The following is a 15,000-nucleotide window of genomic DNA, read 5'->3' as shown; positions in this document are numbered from 1 at the left end:
AAGCAAGAAAAAAGCACTCAAGTCATGTAATATTGAAGCACTTTAGTACTATGAGAATACAGGCACTTTACAATATTCATTGAACGCTTTTTGAAATTATCCTGTGTCAAGAATTCAGCTGAGTTCCAGGAAAACAGCAATCAAGTAATCACACGGGGACATGTGGACTTGTTCTTGGGGAGCGCAAGTGGCTGGTGTTGGAACATATGGTGGGAAGAGTGGAGATAGAGGAAAACCTAGGTTGGAGGAGACACAGCGCCAAGAGCTGGGCTCTGATGGGTGCAGAGAGGAGTCTGAGCCCAGCAACTATGGGATGTGACACAGGACTGGCAGGCAGCTGCAGACAGTGGGATGGATATGGGAGAAGAGATGGTGCAGGTGTGGAAGAACCTGTGTCCCTCCCAGCCTCTTCACTTTTATTCACCCTTCAAGCAGAGGACAAGGACAACTTGGGATGACAGAAGGGTAGGTGGAGCCCGAATTGGGATGGGAAGAAGGGTGGACTTGGGCCGGGTGGACCAGGCTTGAAATTGGTCGGGGCTCATCTTCCAGAATTGGGCCCCTACAGCAAAGTGGGTTAAGCCCAGACTCCCCACAGACAGTGTCTGAGATTTACTTTTAGAACAGAAATGGTGACTAGGGATCTGACAAATTCACTGAGAAACTTAAAGTTGCATTCTTTCTTTTTTCAATGATCCTATCCCAGAACAATTTTCTGTAACACTGGGTTATAACTATGTAGGTCCCAGTGAGAGTGCAGACCATTTTCTAAGTCACCGGTTTACTTTAGTTAAAATTATAGAGAAATAATAAAATACCAAGAATAAAATACAAGTAAAACATATTTTAATCTACATTTGTTATGAGAAAATAATAAAAATAATAAAAGATATTTATGTACTGAGGCATAGCTCTTGTTCCACTTCTCTTTAACCTAAGTATCTGTCTCTGTCTCTGTCCCTGTCTGTCTCCGAGTCTATGTCTGTCTCTATATCTCCTTCTTACACCCGCTGAAATAAAACACAAACCATCTTGTATACACCCATGGGCATATCTTTGCAAACTTAATCCTAGCAATACTAATCTATTTATCCAAGAGTAGAAAAAAGAATAAATGTTCCAACAGATCAGAATTTCTGCTCTTTCAATATGTTTAACTGGGATTAAATTAGTAGCAAATCAAGTGAAGTAAGTTCCCAATCTCCAAAGGGTCGCACGAGTCTCTGAAAGGGTACCAAGGTGCTGCTCACAACCATCTCCAGATGGAGAGTCCTACATGGCTGAGAGAAGTCACATATGTTTAAATCTGTTTCGCTGAGAATTAGACAGTGAGGAGGCATTCATTGTGTGCCCCGCTGCATGCTGAGAGTTGTACACACATTCAGTTCACGTTCTAAGAATGTCTTGTAATCTTCCAGAACTCCTGAGGAAGACACTGCCATGTCTGTCTTGGATTTTCAGAAAGAGGGTGTGTGCAGCCACTGGCCCATGTGCTGGTGTTCAGATAGAGGCCTGGCTCCCAAAGCTGTGGAACAATCACCAGAGGGCCGCTGGTCACTCCTTGAGAGTGAGCACAGGTGCTATCTGAGGATAGGCTCTCCACACAGTCATAGCTGGATGCAAGTCCACTGACAAGCTTAAATTTCTGGCATAGTTACTTAGCCTTTCAAATACTCGTTTTCGTGGTATTTGAAATGTAATACACTTGTACGGGTTCGATAAGTTTATTGTGAAAACTGATAAAGAGTCTGGAGGGTAAAGTAAATACCATTATTAAGGTAAATGTTTGACCTTTGGTGACCTGTTGTTGTGATCCTTATTAGTTATCATTTGTGGGTGTGTTGTTTCTCCAGGAGTATGAGCAGCACTGGCTTCTGAGATTTCTAATTTAAGTTGTATTTCCTGGGAAAGGCAATAAAAGGGCTTTAGTTGGCCTAACAGTCTAGTTAAAAAAAAATGTGTCTACTGCTACGGTTTTATGATTTGCTGCAAGATTTTGGATTTATTTAATTCAAAGATATTTGAACCAAATATTTGAATAGATTTTTGCTTTTCCATTTGCTCTGCTGACTTCTGGAACAAGTCTTTTTGGGCGAGGAGGCAAAAGAAAATAAGGTACACGACAGCAGATATTCGAGCCATGACTGACCTGTCAATAGGCATTACAGCCTTCAGCAAGGATGGCATTTGATAAATCATTATGGTAGGCTTCTATTATCTCTTGCTGCCTAAACTGTTCTATTTAAAAAATGACTATTCTAGAGGTGGGAATGGTGGAACACATCTCTAATTCCATCTACTCCAGAGACTGTGGCAGAAAGACCCTAAATTTGAGGCTAAACTAGAAAAACTTAAATAGATCCTATCTGAAAATTTAAAAATATAAAAATGGGGACAGAATTCAGTGTGAGGCCCTGGGTTCAATTCCCAGTAACTATCAGAGGGGTGGGGAAGGCAGACGATGTTAGGGCTATTTTTTGAATAACAGCATTAAAACTTTGTATGAATACCTATGTTTGCTTCTCTGCACATCCTGCACTGTGTTTCACAGCACAACCAAGCTTAGCCCACACTCCTATATTTTTGTAAGTGAAAATAGAGTGAAATCTATAGACAAGACTCCCTGCACTCATTTTATATGTGAAGACTCCCCAACTCTAAAAATGCTGATTGTCCTATGCTTGAGGTGACAGCTGATAGCCTTTCTTTGTACACGATCAATTTCTCTGTTGGCCTCATACCAAAGCCTAGTGTTAGTCTAATAAAATTATGGCCTTGTGGTCAAGTTAACAGTAGAACAAATTCTATACAAAGCATCCTTAGTAGTTAATTTCTAACATGTATCTGACAGGTAATAGAGAAAGTGAGAGAAAACTTCAAATGCCCCTATGTCTGCAGTCTGCTCTTGATGCCTCATTAGATCTACTGTCAATGAAAGATCCCAGAGTAATAGTTTCTTTATCTTTAAAATGAAGAAGTTGCAATTCCTACCTCTAAGGTTATTATTAGTATTAGAGATAGTGCAATGAATAGAGAAAGGGCCAGAAATTCTGGGCCTTGGTACCTGTGTGCTCTTGGTGATGACAATTATATTTCCAAGAAGAGCACACTTTTATGACTCCTGTCTGTGTTTTGGTTACAAACTCTAACCTTTTGGGGGAAAACGCTCTCTCCATCTTCCTTCCAGCTCAAAGCTCTTAGAGATCCAGAATTAGAAGTCAGGCACCTGTGGAGTTCTTGTGCACCTACCTTAGCCAATCAAGATAGTGTGTTTTGGAAATGTAATCAGGAAAATGGTCTTGCAATTCAACCCCAAATAATTTAAGTCTAATTGGATATAGTGGCTCTTGGAAAAAAATTTGAAACCTGAAATTTAAAAGGGAATATTGCCTGCATTGTGAACAGCCCTCACAGGCCTTTGAGGGTCGTTAGTAATTGAGGAGAGCCAGCTTAGATAATATAGACACCCAGCAGCACAGTCTGAGTGTCCGGGATTGCCTTTGCTACCTGATTCTGAGTCTGAGGCCCATGCTGCTTCCAATCCCAGTTTATTATCATGGCTTTTGCTGCCCCAGCATGTCTGCTATGGCTAAATCTTTTTGCTGTAGTCTCCTTTACAGCTGGCCATGGTGTTTGTCGCTGGAGCCCTGTCAGCCCCGCTAAGCTGGCCTGATCTCTTGCACAGATTCCAGGAGAACATTGAAATGCTCAAAATGACCATTCCTTATAAAATTCAGCAATGTCCTTTAACAGTGACACCAGCCTCTCCATGGAAGGCTGATGTCTACTAATGTTCCGTATTTCCTTGGGAAGCACTGTAATTCCTGAAGTTCATCTTTTGTTGTTGTTGTTGTTGTTGTTGTTGTTGTTGTTTTTGGTACCGGGGATTGAACTCGGGTCCTTGCGCTTGCAAGGCAGGCCACCAAACTGCTGAGCTAAATCACCGGCCCTGAAGATCATCTTTAATGTAGGTCTCATAGTGGGTTAGAGGGGTCAGAGGCAGCTGGGGCTGGGTGTGATTAGTAGGTGCAGGCAGGCAGGCAAGGGCACACCCTTGTATACTCTGCCAGCAAGTTATACAAGAGTGGAGCTTGAGTCCTGGACACTTAACTACTCCTCCACTACGCCCCTGCACAGATGTACCCATAAATGGGCAGAACGGGATTCTGAATTACTGCAGAATGTTCACTGTGAGTCCACAAATAGCTGGTATCAGAGAGGCCGCTCCTAGCTAAACTGCTGGGTATTATAGAGTTTAGCCCCTAAAAGTAAATATGTGTGTGTGTGTGTGTGTGTGTGTGTGTGTGTGTTGATACTTTAAATCTATTTGCAATGCTGACTTAGAATTTAGAGATATGTCATAGCTTGCTGACATATGTGAGTTGCATGCACACATCTGTGTGTGTGACCACCTACATGCTGTTCTGAACCAATCTCTGCTTACCACAAAGTGAGTCTATGAATAGGACCAATTATTTATAGCAAGTATTGATCGGGGCATAATTTATTTTCTTGATGTTCCCACCCATGTTTTGACTTATACCCTTAGTATCAGATGATCAGCAATAATGACAACCAGTTTTAGGTTATGGTTAAATTTGAGTCATACATTTATGTATCCTGATGCTTATTTTGCACAAACGTTATGGATGCTGAATGCTGTACCAGGGAGGGTGATGGGTTCAGGGAGTGAACCTCCTGCATGGATCATGAGGCAGGGGTGGACAGTGCTTCCCAGGCAGGTCTCAAGAAGGAGTCACAAGAATCCTTCTCCACGACATGCTCAAGTAAGTCTCAGATCACAGAAGTCAGGAGAGAAGCCACAAGAAGCAGCTGGGTGGCTGTCCCCATGGGGTGTGAGAAGAATGGTTGGGAGATGTGTGAACCTGGAGTATTTGGGAGGAGAAGGGAGAAACAGGCAAGAAGCCAAGAAGGAGGCAGAGAGTGTGTTGTGGAAGGTTCTGCAAGCGTGCTAAGTAGTTGCTCTCCATAGTGGCAGTGCTAAGAGGTGGCTTTGTCAGAGCCGCTCTTAGAAAATCATCAGAGCAACCTGACTCTCCACTCTCTTCGTGAGCCAGAGTCACCAACCTCCTTCCAGTGATTCCAGCATATAGCTTGATGCAGAGACAGTTGTAGATGCTGAAAGAACGGCTTATGCATCATGCATCTCATGAGCTATTCTTTAATTTAGGTCAATCTTAGAATTAATTTAAAAAGTGGATTAAAAGATGTATTGGAAAAATATGAATGTAACTCCAATGAATGAACCCAGTGCAAACTGTATCAGAACAGTACACTTGCTATCTATGTACTTGCTCCAGCAAGCGGCATTTAAAGTTGAGTGTTAATTGTTTGGCTTAAAAGTGTAATTTATTTTTCACTGCTGAATTAGCAATACTTAGGCATATTATGCATGCTTTAGTAAAGAGAGCAGATTAGTTAAGCTGAAGCACACAAAGCTGTGAGGGTGGTGTTTGAAACTGACAGTGAACCATGAGCAAGTCAACCTGTGAACAGCACGGGTTGGCACCATTTAAATTTCGCATTGGTTTTGAGCAATGCTGAAGTTATTGAGTTTTATTCATAAAATATTTATACCCAGTACGTACAGCAATTGTTGCTTGGTGCCCACGCAATGATTTTCTACCTCAAGAAGCAAATGAATTTCCAACATGTTCAGCTTAACCTCAATGTCTGTAAGTTTATCTTTTTCATATTCAGAATAGTTCGTAGATATGTATTCCTGTGCCTCTCACCCAGCAGCCTGAGATGGGAGAGCAGGAGGCAGATGTAAGAAAGGAAAAGGAAGATGTGGAGAGCTCACTATGCTCTTCAATTCTCAGCCATCTCTAAGGACAGCATCCCTCAAAAATTTCTTTCTTAAACAAGTGGTTTCCACCTTTTCTCCCACCCTGACTGGGATTGGAACCGCCAGGCAGACTTGAGTAACACAAGTAATGTCTCATGAATCTTCACATGAGCATCGTCTCCTGGTCCCCTGTTGACCATAATGCTGCCTCCAAGAAAGCATGTTTCATCCAGAAAGCTGTGCCTGGCCAGCCGCCAACCTCTGGATCACCTAGTTTAAGAAGGACGCCCCCTGTTCTCCCATACACATTTTGTCATCCACAGAGAACAACCCTAGTTAGCTACCTTTGTTATTAATGTTTTTTTTTCAAAGTTTAGTTAATGTTGTCCCTAACCTGTTCTGCTCCTGTCACAGTGAGTTCGGAATGTGATCTCAAACCAAAGCAGAACAAATGTGGTATTGGAACATTAAAATTAAGGCTTTACCAGAAGCCACTCCACTTTTTTTTGAGGAACGGAGATCAAGCTAGCGTCCTTGGACTTGCAAGACAGATGCCAGAGCCACTGAACCAAATCCCTAGCCCTCCACCTTCTTGACTAATAACCAATTATTTTTCATATCTACAATATGTATGCTCAGAGATTCAGAAAGTTTGAGATATCACTGGGTCAAGTCTCAGAGAATGTAAGTCTCATTTTTAGGCTCTAAGACATCAGAGATTTTCCTCAGGACCAGACATCACTCACTGCCTCTACTCTTTTTCAGGTTTCATTACCTATTGCCTAAATTAAACCTATAGGACATGCCCAATCTCTCCCCTACTTTCTACAACTAATTGACATTAATTGTTGTCCAAGTCACATATATTTCTCAACCCATCCTTTATTCATTCCTATGAACTCCAATGTTCCTGTAATTTCTCCCTGAGATCATCACAGCAGTGATTTCAATCAATCTCCAGATTTTCCTGTCTTATACCACTAAAACTCTAGACTGATTTTTTTTATAAATCTATATTGGGTTGCCTCCTTTCTCCTCTTCTAAATCCTTCAACTACTTCTGTTTTGATCACTTTCCTCATTGCTTGGAGACTATACCTAACACTTACAACTTAAATAAAAAGAAGGTTTATTTTGGTTCTTGTTTAAAAATCAATGTTTAGTTGAAGCCTAGGCAGAAATGTCATGGTGAAAGGGCCTGGAGGAAACAGGCTGCTCACACCATGGTGGCCAGGTAAGGGAAAGTGAAGGTAAGAGGTGGAGAGGGAGATATAGCTTTCCAGGTCACACCCCAGTGACCACCTTTTCTGAGCAAACCCTACCTCCTAATACACATTTAGTTGTGCATGCATCAGTGGCTTAATGCACTGATGAGTACAGCATCCCTATGATATAATCACCTCCCAACCTGTGTTTTGGGGGCACATTCCAAATCCAAACCTTAAGAGCTTCTTCAACAGCTTCATTGTTGTGAATTATTTTATTTTTAAGTCTTTTCAGAGGTTGCAATCAGTTTGAGAGACTGTATTATTTGAAACTTCATCCTTAGTAGGTGTTCATTAAATGTATCTGAACAGATTTTCATCATGAATTTAAAAATTTAATTAATATTGGCTATATGTGTTGACTGTCACTCTCACGTTGAATTCTGTGAAATCATGCCATAGGGTAGCCACACGACCACTGTAACCAGTTCTCACACAGGGTTCCATTTCCCCCTGTTGCTTTGGCCAAAATTCCTCAGTTTCCCATTACCCAAAGCCAGGAGCTCCACTGGGGCTGCATCCAGGGAAGCAAGTCAAGTTTTAAAGCCATTCAAAATAATTTGATACGATTGAATATCAATTTGACAAGCAATTTATGTTTGATTTTAAAATTAGAGATAATTTAATGCATTACAGAAATACATTAACATTCTAATAGGCTTATATGCAATGAAGACAAAGGTGTGAACCAAGCGCAGTGATCTGGGAGTGGGACTCAAGTACCCTCCTGGGAGTCTGTGCATGTGAAGTCAGTCATGTTTCTGAGCTAAATAAAAGCACTGAGTGCCACAGGTATAAAAATTAGCTCCTTCACATGACATGCAGCTCTTCATCTTGGAGTGGGTGCCGTGCCCTGCTTTGTCTAGGGTATTCCCTGCATATTTCCAGGTCATTTCTGTACTGCTGTTCTCATTTTCTTCAAGTAAATCATTTGCTGTGTTCTCATTGCTTTCCATACCATAATGTGATTTTCATCTGCACCTGTTCATATCACAACCCTCTCTAATAAATCGTGTGCTTTTACAAAGTATGAGTGGAATCCTTGGCATCATCTCATGATCTTATTCTTCATCTTTTCCATAAATAAGAGCTCACTAATATAAAGCAAATCCATTAGGAAATGGTTTATGTCTTCAAGGAATATGAGACTTAACAAGGGACAAAAATTTGCTTTCAATGAAAGACAATAGTTTTATTTCAGGATTTAACTACAAAGATCAAATTCACCTGAAAAAGAATAAATTGGGTTGATTATACTTCATTTTAACTTTACAGAATATACTAACATCTCACAGGAAAAATTACATTATTCCAATTGGCCTTTTGGTCAGCCATACACGTAAGGAAACAAGCAAAGTTCCAGAAAGGAACAGCAGCAATAGCCATTTCATATCTACCAACTGGAGACTGGGTTGTCCATTGCTCTTCAAATCCAATCTGTTAGACAGATTTGATTCTCATTATAAGGTAACATTGAACATTTGAATAGCACCCTCAGTTTCTTGGTATTAGTTTCCAGAATCTAATGAAGTCTGGACACTATTGATGTCCTCCTCTGGGTTTTCGTGATGTGAAAACACCTCCAGCTGTGTCCCCCAACAGAACTCAGAACTCCCCAACAGGGTCTGAGGGCCACTAGGGAGAAATATTGGGAGTGGGGCAGGCCCTTTATATAATGCTCCAGAAGTGTCCAGCTCACCCCATGGTGTTGTTTTGTTTCCATATAAAGTTGATGCTCAAAATATTTAGCAGTATGCAAATCTGCATACTGACAGCAGCTTAGAGTTCCTCACACTGCTGCACACTAACTAAACTACCTTTTGTTCCAGGTGTGACTACTCAGGCCAAGAAAGGAAAGGTTTCATGCCTTTTAAAGTTATTCCTCAACTTCTAGGTTAAAATGTAAAGTTTAAAAATACAACTGAAGCAAGATTTAAAAGGCTACCATAAAGCTATAGAAGAAAGAGGTAACTACTTACTAGATGATTAAGAAAGCATATGGAATATCCCTGAAGCTGGTTTTCACAGGGTAGCTACTTTGAATAGTCAAAGCTGGGGAAAGGGTATTTCAACCAGCAGGGATGAAAATGTTGCCTAATGCTGCTGGCATCAGACCCTGGAATGAGACAAAAAGTACTGAAATTTCAATTTCTGATAAACTTTGGTGAGTTACACAACCACTCGCAGCCTCAATTTTTCGTCCTTTCAATGGGAATATTTAGTATTACTATACTTTCTAGTGCTGCTGGCACATTAGTATGACTGAAAATTAACTGGAACTTTAAACAAGTGGAATGAAGAGCAATAAAAGTTCAAGGAATAGTTTTAATGAATGACATGGAGAAAGATAGTTGATAAGATACACACATGAATACAAACACTTGAACACACTTAACAAGAGTGTTTTCCCCCTATTCTGTTTTGGTTTTTTGTTGTTGTTGTTGTTTTTTGTACCGGGCATTGAACTCGGGTCCTTGCGCTTGCAAGGCAGGCCACCAAGCCGCTGAGCTAAATCCCTGGCTCCCCCTATTCTGATATAAAACATCTTCCAAAATATATAAAATTAATACCAAAGCCCAAGAACCCTAGACACACATTTTATCACCCTTTTGCACTTGTGTCCCACTTGATATGTACTTAACTATATATTTTGGAAAAAGTAGCAAAGTAGATTAAACAGGTTAACTCCCTACCAATACTAATTATAAACTCTGGAAAAATATTTTTAAAAGACAATTTAAAGGCACCCAGGAGTCTTTCTCCTCTGATGATATATGGAAGTTGCAAAAAATTAAGAATCAATAAAAATAAAATTCTAGGTATGAAGAATATAACACCCTATATGAAAATTTCATTAGATGGCATCCACAGAAGATGGAACACAATGACATAAAGAATAAATGACCATTAAGACAGATTAGTAGGAATAATCCAACCTACTCAAGGAAGAAAAAAGACTTAAACAAAACGACAGCCCAGAGCTAATGTCTTGTGTGGCATATCAAGAAGGCAAATGTGTAAGTAACCTGAGTCCCAGCAACTAAGGCAGAAAGTGAGAGGGGAAAAAAATATGTGTGTGGGTGTTAATATTGCACAAATTTTCTATATTTAGCTTAAAAAATCAATGCATGCTTCTAGAAAACCTCAAAGTCAACAAATGCAAAAAAGAAAGAAAAAAGCCACATCTAGCATATTATAATTAAATTACCTAAAAATCATTGATAGGATAATCTTATAAGTAACCAAACAACAAATGATATTATATACTAAAGAGTAAAGATGTTTCTCATCTATGCAATTTGAACTAGAAGACAATGGAGTAGTCTATTTCAAATACCAAGAGAAAGAAAAAGCACTTACAATATAGAGTATAACATCTAGTAAATGCATCTTTTAGTAATTAAGACAAAATAAAGACATTTCAGGATAGGCAAAATAGAGACTTTGTTGCTAGCAGGCCTACATAGTAAGAAATACTAAAGTAAAATCTCCTGGAACAATCAAACTGTTGTTATGGTGAAGTAAGGGACATATAAGAGAGAAGTTAAAGTGAAATATATGATAAGGCTAATACATTGGGGAGTCTCTCCAAGAATCTTACATTACATACATAATAGTTTAGTGCTAATTGATTGTTGCCAGTGATAACTTGAGATTCATCTGCGAGAAAACACCTTTTAAAAAGACAAGCATAGATAAAATCCAATGAAATACTAACATTTACTTTATTAGCCATAAAGAATGAGACAAATAAAAACAAGCAGAGATTTGTTAAGTTTAAGTCTAACCATATTCATGATCACACTGAATATCAATAGACTTGACACTACCATAGAAAGAGAGATTCTCCGATGAATAAAGAAGACCAAACTATGTGCTACTTAGAAGAGACACCATTTAAATATAAAGATGTACAAATATTAACAGTAAAAATATGTAAAATTTTACCATTATAAACAATAAACGTAATCAATGTAGTCTGGATACATTAATAGCAAGAAAAACAGAAATTCAAGGTAAAGGGGTACATTTTGTAAAGATAAAATGTAAATGTATAAAAAAGTATGTATATATAATTAGAAGTCAAAATATTTGAAGCAATATAGAGCTAAAGAAGGAAATGAACAAATTCTCAAACACAGGGATTCTAACATCATTTTTTCCATAATTGTTAAAACAGTTAAAGACATATACAAAAAACAGTCAATATGGTTGCTGAAGACCTCATTGTCCACAAACGACCTGATATTTCCATGATTTTATCTATAACAAAGAAATATCTGTATTGTTTTCAACTAAACATGGAATATTCACCAATATTGACTATATGTTGGCCCATAAAGCAAGTCTCAAGAAATTCAAAAGGACTGAAATTACAGATTCTGACCATAACAGGCTTGCAATAGAAATTAGTAATACCAAAGTGTTTGTGAAGTCTCTATCTGAAAAATAAGACCCTGCCAAATAAGTTCACAAATCCAAAATAAATTCAAGGAATTAAAATATATTTTGAAAATAAGTGATATTGAAAATACTGCACATCAAAAATTTTAAGATGCAGCAATAATAGGTCTTGAAGGAAAAATCAACATTTTAATTGCTTATAAAGAAAAGTATTAAAAAGGACCCGAGTTCAATCCCCAGTTCAAAAAAAGAAAAATATTAAAATTAATGATATATCCTAAAGAATTAAATAAAAAATAAGAAAACAATACAAATACAAATGCAGAAGAAATGAAGCAATAAAGTACAATACCATAAAATGGAAAATGAAGAACAGAAGAAACATCATAAAGGCAAGAACTGATCACTGGAAAAACCTATAAATGATAAAATTTTAGTTAGAATAATAAATAAAAAGCATAAAATTACAAATAATAGGAATAAAAGAATATTCCCATGATTCCTACACATATTTAAAGAATTAATAAAAAATAAAATTGAGAGGTTTATGTCTCAGTTAAGCAGTTGATGAAATGAATAAACTCTTCATAATATCGGAATTAGCAGAGTTAATATTAATTGGTATATAAATATTCCAAGCTCACTGCAGCATGCCCATGCTAGGAGAATGCCTGCTCTATGAGAATAGCCCCCACCCAGCCATTTACCGATGAAGTCACTAAGAAAACGTCAGCACCTATGTACATTCAACAGAAGGTAACTTCACTCCACATCCTGATCCACTGGTTTGCACCCAGTACCAAATGCATCAGTATCTACTCATGGTTATAAAAACTAAACAGCAATCTAGAGTCCTTAAAAATATAGGAGGAATAGAATGACTTATTTTTACTAGAAGAATAAGAACGTTCAAGAATTTATGTGGCCAGGTGTAGTGGCTCATGCCTCTAATCCCAGAACTTAGGAAGCTAAGGCAAGTAAATCATGAGTTCAAGACAAACCTGGGAAACATTGAAAGTTTCATAACAGCCTGGCCTATATAGTGAATATCTGTCTCTCTCTTTCTCAATATATATATATATATTGAGGGTCAGGGTTTGCAAGGGAATGGATTTAATTTAATACAGGACATATAATCTATAGTTTTAATTTATAATAGCCAACCAAAAACTCAAATGCAAAGGAGTGCAAGAGATCTAGCCCCACACTAGAGTCCCAAAGAATCCAACTACAGGCCTGAATTACACAGCAACGTCCCACACGAGTCCAGCTGAAGGCCTAGAGTCCACGGCAATGTCTTCCACGAGTCCAGCCAGTGGCCTAGAGCCCACAGCAATATCTCATGCTTGTCTGTATTGAGAATCTGCACCAGGAAGGCCCAAAGGCCAGTGTTGGAAGCCAGAAAGCCTATGTCTGTGGAATGAAAGATTCGTGCCACCAGGGTGAGGGAGGGATCTACAGTGTGGTCAGTAAGTAACGTTCCAGGCAAAGATCAGAGCTCCTCTAACAAGAATGGCAGCCATTCCCAGAGACAGTGAGGACTTAGTGCTTCTGATGAGAAGAGAACAGCCAACTTTGTATCAGGAAAACCACCCATAGCAAGCTTTTCCAAGAAAATCCACAGCCAAGGATCTCCCCTTCCAGTTCTCTTTTTATGCCTTTAGCAACAATCCTCAGGTGGGGCTTCCAAGCCCAAACCACTCTGATTCAGTTCAGCTGGTTGACCCAAGTTTACCATTTGTTAATCCATCACAATGGATATTAATTACATTAATATAATAATATTAATAATGTTAAACTACAGATGGAAATAATTTTTTTCTGGCATGAAAGTATCTGCAAGCTATGAGATAATAATGAAATATTGTCCTTCAGGGACAATGCAGAAAGCAAAGGAGCAAAGAATTCACATAAAAGTAAGCACTGGGTAAGTAGCTCCTCATGAGGCTCACTGAAGCACAACAGACAGTGTGTAAAATTAATGCAGTGCAGGGGTCAGGGAGTTTGTGAAAGACAACTGATGAAAATAACACTAGGGCGCAATGAGGATTCCACCTGAGAAGTTATTTGTGCATCCAAGGAACAGTGCAGGGCAACAAAATGAAATAAAAGAAGTAAAAGAAATAGTCAAGCTGAATTTTGCTGAGTAGAAAAGTTTCTTGAACTTACAGTTCAGCTTGTTCATAAGTTGTGGCCAAAGGTCAACAGACACTGAAGTCATCTTCAACAGATTCAATGTAGCAGATCCTCATTACTCTAAATAGCTCTCCTTCAGCAACTGCAACACCTGCTCTGATGAGCAGCCTCTTTTCTGTCTCACTGCCTTCTTGTCTCCCGAGATGCTCTGCTCACTGTGGAATTTCTGTGCAGTTGCTCCTAGTTATGAGGCATAGCCAACATGAATTGCCAATACATCCATAAGCATGTCTGCACTGTGTCCCTGCCACCCTTTGCTTCCTAGTGCAAATTCTGCACCTGCTTTGCTTCCTTAAAATTTCAAACCCATTTGTCTCCATCAGAAGTTGTCCTACCCTTACTTCCTAAGAAAGTGACATATAAGCTTATATGTGCTCTCCACATTTCCCTTTCCTCTGCTTTCTTATCCAAATTATGCCTCCACTCCTAAACTCTGAGCCACCTTTTCAGTTTCATTCTGACTTTAGTTCTTTCAGTAATAAAATTGTTCTCACAAGTCAGCAAAGATCCACTAGACAGCAAGTGGAATGAGTTTTTCTCCAGTGACTTCACGAAATTATCTTTCACCTTCTTTCTTTTGAAATAGCATGCTGTTCTTACCTTTCTCTCTTTTGTTCTTGTCTTTCCCTGTCCCAACATCTAAAGGATAACTTCCGATATTCTCTATTTCTCTTTTACAGCTCTATGCTTCCGTTCTCCACTGTCCGAATACACACATTTGCTGCTTGCATGGAATCTCTACATTCACTTTTTAAAATGTTACTTCACTTTAAAATTTCCTAACCTGGAATACACGCTAACAACTTAAATGAAAGCTGTCCTGGGCTGAGGATTTAGCTCAGTGGTTCTGCTGCCTGCCTCACAGGTACAAGGTCCTGAGTTCAATCCCCAGTATCCACCCCCACCTAAAAATAGAAAAAAAAAGAAAGAAAGAAAGCTGTCCAAATGAAGTACACTTTTTAAATCCACGGGCAAAGTTGCAACAAAAAGTTCTCTCCACTCTGAAAGGGTCCTTAAAGAAGGGCTACCTTCAAGGACATGTGCAGTTAGAAACAGGCTGCGTAGGATACATATCCTTATATCTATAAGGTTGCAATCCACCTGAGATGGTGAAACACCAAAAATAGATAAACTGTTTTGCCTTGTGGCAGGAAGTCAAAGAAAAGGGCCTCTTGCCTATTTACATCAAAAAATTGAGTCAGTGGAGGGAACATTTGCAATGTTTTCGAGGATGCCTTTTAAAAGAAAGCATAGGGCCGGGGATTTAGCTCAGCGGTTCGGTGGCCTGCCTTGCAAGTGCAAGGACCGTAGTTCAATCCCCGGTACC

The sequence above is a fragment of the Fukomys damarensis genome, unplaced genomic scaffold (assembly GCF_012274545.1).
Source record: "Fukomys damarensis isolate Sample0158 unplaced genomic scaffold, DMR_v1.0_HiC HiC_scaffold_30, whole genome shotgun sequence".
Classification (NCBI taxonomy): domain Eukaryota; kingdom Metazoa; phylum Chordata; class Mammalia; order Rodentia; family Bathyergidae; genus Fukomys; species Fukomys damarensis.
Note: the sequence above shows the minus strand (reverse complement) of the source record.